This window comes from Salvelinus sp. IW2-2015, linkage group LG33, assembly GCF_002910315.2.
Source record: "Salvelinus sp. IW2-2015 linkage group LG33, ASM291031v2, whole genome shotgun sequence".
Classification (NCBI taxonomy): Eukaryota; Metazoa; Chordata; class Actinopteri; order Salmoniformes; family Salmonidae; genus Salvelinus; species Salvelinus sp. IW2-2015.
Genome location: NC_036872.1, coordinates 37,863,745 through 37,869,725, shown reverse-complemented (window position 1 = coordinate 37,869,725; position 5,981 = coordinate 37,863,745).

Sequence of the window (5,981 nt, the reverse complement as noted above, 5' to 3'; positions counted from 1 at the left end):
ACTGACCAGAGCCAGAGAGAGGAGATCACTATAGATAGTTATCTCTCCCAGCATACTGACCACTGCCAGAGCCAGAGAGAGGAGATCACTCTAGATAGGAATCTCTCCCAGCATACTGACCACTGCCAGAGCCAGAGAGAGGAGATCACTCTAGATAGGAATCTCTCCCAGCATACTGACCACTGCCGAGCCAGAGAGAGGAGATCACTCTAGATAGGAATCTCTCCCAGCATACTGACCACGAGCCAGAGAGAGGAGATCACTCTAGATAGGAATCTCTCCAGCATACTGACCAGAGCCAGAGAGAGGAGATCACTCTAGATAGGAATCTCTCCCAGCATACTGACCAGAGCCAGAGAGAGGAGATCACTCTAGATAGGAATCTCTCCAGCATACGTGACCACTGCCCAGAGAGAGGAGATCACTCTAGATAGGAATCTCTCCCAGCATACTGACAGAGCCAGAGAGAGGAGATCACTCAGAGGAATCTCTCCCAGCATACTATCTCCTCTCTCTGGCTCTGGTCAGTATGCTGGGAGAGATTCCTATCTAGAGTGATCTCCTCTCTCTGGCTCTGGCAGTGGTCAGTATGCTGGGAGAGATAACTATCTATAGTGATCTCCTCTCTCTGGCTCTGGTCAGTATGCTGGGAGAGATTCCCATCTTGAGTTAGAGTTAGCTCCTCTGAGGATTTGGTCATTTCCTGCTTTTCTTTGTTCCATTCCTTTCCTTCCTCTTTTCCTTTGAAATCTGCTGTCTCCAGCAGAAAACCTGCGCTTCGACTTCTCAACACAACCGAATCAACAGAGTCATGAAGACTTCCTGTTGTCGCCTGACCATTTCCTGTCTGGGCCGCCAATAGAACACTGTCTAGGTCGAACGGGTTGCTCTGCAGGAGCAAATCAAAGATATCCTTCCGTTTGSTGGTGATGCGTTTAATGACTTTTCTAGGTGTGGATGTGTCTGATAAAATGGCGTGATTAGGCCTCGAGTCTTCTTCCCTTGCCTGGTCCTCCAGGTTCCTCTTCATAGCTGGTGCTGTAGACCGCGTCACATCCTGGACAGAAGGTAGTGGACGGTTTGGACCAGTAGAGCCATCACCATGAGGCTCCTCTTTCTCTCCCAAGACCCCTGCAACTGAGCACAAAACACCTAATTAAAAAAAAAATACAAAAAAGATGGTTTGGTAAACACCTTAATAATAAATCTGTCCAACAATCAATTTATCACTGCCGTTCAGGAGTGGGGAAAAAGGTTAAGCATTGTAGGTGTCAAGTGTTGTGTTTAACTGCAGAAAATGGCCAACCTCTGACGAAGCAACATGTCAACTTTAATAGCAAAAAAGCACTTTATAATTTCAGGATGATCTCTTAACATTAACAAGTATTATAATACAATAGAAGGAGAAACGTTGAACGTGAGCTTACAAATKAATACTTACAAAGATACTTTGTTACACTTTTACAAAAAATGATTGAATTGTACCAGGTAATGTAGCTACTCTACAAAAACATTATACATTTTATACAATATATTATCCCAATGTCACAAACATTTAACACATCACAAATGTTTAAAGGTATTCTTTGTGAAAAAACAACTTGGAGAAAATATACTCAACAAACACGCACATAATCTTTAAAAACTAAACACAAGACAAAACTGAATTAATTTAAAAAACCTTTGAATCCAATATGATCAACATTCATAAGACTGAGAAAGGTTTTTGCTACAGTTTCAACTGGGACAATAGACGAAACACGACAACAAATGTGATGTCATAGACGAAACACGACAACAAATGTGATGTCATAGACAAAACACAGCAACAAATGTGATGTCATAGACAAAACACAACAACAAATGTGATGTCATAGAAGAAACACGACAACAAATGTGATGTCATAGAAGAAACACGACAACAAATGTGATGTCATAGAAGAAACAACAAATGTGATGTCATAGAAGAAACAGAACAACAAATGTGATGTCATAGACGAAATACAACAACAAATGTGATGGCATAGTGAAACACAACAACAAATGTGATGTCATAGACGAAATACAACAACAAGCTATAATCCAGCTCAACCAGAGTCCTCCCTGTTCCTCACAGCTCCCTCTCTGTAGAACTCCAGCGTTGTTTCATGAGTCCAGTCTTCTGTTTCATCCGACGAGAAGTTAAAAACCTCTCCTGTGTAGTCAACGGTCTTGTCACTCTCGCTGTCACTAATAGCAACACTGTTCTCTCCCTGTACCTCTAGATCAGGGTTGGGGACATAGAGCGGACTCCTTCTCCTCAGGACCTCTGGGATTGGTTGAGGGCGAGGAGGAGAGGTTTTTCTGGTGGCCAGGTCTGTATGGGGACCATAGAAATCGAATCACTAGAAACGACAAAGCCCTGACCAATAGTAAAAAAATAATATGTTAATTTTGTATTTAAAAAAATGTTCTCCCCAATTTCATGGTATCCAATTGGTAGTTACAGTCTTGTCTCATCGCTGCAACTCCAGTACGGATTCGGGAGAGGCGAAGGTCGAGAGCCCTCTTAAACACAACCCAACCAAGCCACACTGCTTCTTGAAACAATGCCTGCTTAACCCAGAAGCCAGCCACACCAATGTGTCGGAGGAAACAGCGTACCCTAGGCAACCGTGTCAGCGTGCATGCGCCCGGCCCGCCACAAGGAGTCGCTAGAGCGTGATGGGACAAGGACATCCCTGCCGACCAAACCCTCACCCGTACCCGGACGATGCTGGGTCAATTGTGCGCCGCAATCATGGGTCTCCCGGTCGCGGCCGGGTGCGACAGAGCCGGCCAGGATCTCTAGTGGCACAGCTACTAGATCTTTAGTGCCTTAGACCACTGCGCCACTCGGGAGGCCTGACCAATAGTGATTTGACTGGTGGGTACACTCAATGGAGAATGGTAAGAATATCCGTTCTAATAATGCTATGATGGGGACTAGTACAGGGAAGAATACAGCCCTACATCACTACAGCTCTACAGTACTACTACAGCCCTACATCACTACATCACCACTACAGTCCTACAGCAGCACTACAGCCCTACATCACTACAGCCCTACATCACTACAGCAGCCCTACATCACTACAGCAGCCCTACATCACTACAGCACCACCCCTACATCACTACAGCCCTACATCACTAGAGCTCTACAGTACTACTACAGCCCTACATCACTACAGCACCCCTACATCACTACAGCCCTACATCACTACAGCCCTACATCACCACTACAGCCCTACATCACTACAGCCCTACATCACTACAAGCCCTACATCACTACTACAGCCCTACATCACTACAGCCCTACATCACTACAGAAGCACTACATCACTACTACAGCCCTACATCACTACTACAGCCCTACATCACTACAGCCCTACATCACTACAGCCCTACATCACTACAGCCCTACATCACTACAGCCCAGTGGTGGAAAAAGTACCCAATGTCATACTTGAGTAAAAGTAAAGATACCTTCATAGAAAGTTACTCAAGTAAAAGTGGAAGTCACCCAGTAAAATCCTACTTGAGTAAAAGTCTAGTTGGTTTTAAATGTACTTAAGTATCAAAAGTAAAAGTATAAATCATTTAAAATGTCTTACATTAAGCAAACCAGACGACACAATTTACGGATAGCCAGGGTCACAGCTCAACACTCAGACATCATTACAGATAGCCAGGGTCCACTCCACACTCAGACATCATTACAGATGCCAGGGTCACAGCTCAACACTCAGACATCATTACAGATAGCCAGGGTCACAGCTCAACACTCAGACATCATTACGGATAGCCAGGGTCACAGCTCAACACTCAGACATCATTACGGATAGCCAGGGTCACAGCTCAACACTCAGACATCATTACGGATAGCCAGCGGTCACAGCTCAACACTCAGACATCATTACAGATAGCCAGGGTCACAGCTCAACACTCAGACATCATTACGGATAGCCAGGGTCACAGCTCAACACTCAGCATCATTACAGATAGCAGGGTCACAGCTCAACACTCAGACATCATTACGGATAGCCAGGGTCACAGCTCAACACCCAGACATCATTACGGATAGCCAGGGTCACAGCTCAACACTCAGACATCATTACAGATAGCCAGGGTCACAGCTCAACACTCAGACATAATTTACCAGCGAAGCACTTGTGTTTAGTGAGTCCGTCAGATCAGAAGGCAATAGGAACGACCAGGGATATTCTCTGATAAGTGTGAATTGGACTTTTTCCTGTCCTGCTAAGCATTCAAAATGTAACGAGTACTTTAGTGTCAGGGGAAAACGTAAGGAGTAAAATACATTATTTTCTTAGGAATGTAGTGGAGTAAAAGTTGTCAAAAATATAAATAGTAAAGTACAGATACCCCAAAAAACGAGATAAGTATTACTTAAAAGTATTTTTACACCACTGCTACAGCCCAACAACACACAGCTACATCACTACAGCAGCACTACATCACTACAGCAGCACTACATCCCTACAGCAGAACTACATCCCTACAGCAGAACTTACAGCAGAACTACAGCCAACACTCTCAGCAGAACTACAGCCCTACATCACTACAGCAGCACTACATCACTACAGCAGAGAAATACAGCAGAACTACAGCCCTACATCACTACAGCAGCACTACATCACTACAGCAGAAATACAGCAGAACTACAGCCAACAACACTACAGCAGAACTACATCATTACATCACTACAGCAAGCACTCATCCAATCATCACTACTACAGCCCTACATCACTACAGCAGCACTACACATTACATCACTACTACAGCCCTACATCACTACAGCAGCACTACAGCCTACCACTACAGCCCAACATTAGACATGACAGTTTCACAGAGACACGCAGACACCTGGTTCAAAATACCTTTAGTAGAGTGTTGTGCATCTCTGCTGGTCAGTTTGCTGTTTCAGACCTGGTTGTGCACGTCTCTGGTCAGTGTTGCTGGTTTCAGACCTGGTTGTGTGCATCTCTGGTCAGTTGCAGGTGCTAGGTTGTTGTGCATCTCTGGTCAGTGTTGCAGGTTTCAGACCTGGTTGTGTGCATCTCTGCTGGTCAGTGTGCTGGTTTCAGACCTGGTTGTTGTGCATCTCTGGTCAGTGTTGCTGGGTTCAGACCTGGTTGTTGTGCATCTCTGGTCAGTGTTGCAGGTTTCAGACCTGGTGTTGTGCACTCTCTGCGTCAGTGTTGCAGGTTTCAGACCTGGTTGTTGTGCATCTCTGGTCAGTGTTGCTGGTTTCAGACCTGGTTGTTGTGCGTCTCTGGTCAGTGTTGCAGGTTTCAACCTGGTTGTTGTGCATCTCTGCTGGTCAGTGTTGCTGGTTTCAGACCTGGTTGTTGCGCGTCTCTTGCTGGTCAGTGTTGCTGCGTTTTCAGACCTGGTTAGTGCGTGCATCTCTGCTGGTCGTTGTTGCAGGTTTCAGACCTGGTTGGTGCGTTGTCTCTGCTGGTCAGTGTTGCTGTTTCAGACCTGGTTGTTGTGCGTCTCTGCTGGTCAGTGTTGCTGGTTTCAGACCTGGTTGTTGTGCGTCCTGCTGCGGTCAGTGTTGCTGGTTTCAGACCTGGTTGTTGTGCGCTCTCTGGTCAAGTGTTGCTGGTTTCAGACCTGTCATGGTTGTTGTGCGTCTCTTGGTCAGTGTTGCAGGTTTCAGACCTGGTGGTGTGCGTCTCTGTTCAGTGTTGCGGTTCAGACCTGGTTGTTGTGCATCTCTGCTGGTCAGTTGCTGGTTTCAGACCTGGTTGGTGTGCGGTCTCTGCTGGTCAGTGTTGCTGGTTTCAGACCTGGTTGTTGTGCATCTCTGCTGGTCAGTGTTGCTGGTTTCAGACCTGGTTGGTGTGCGTCTCTGCTGCAGTGTTGCTGGTTTCAGACCTGGTTGATGTGCGTCTCTGCTGGTCAGTGTTGCTGGTTTCAGACCTGGTTGGTGTGCC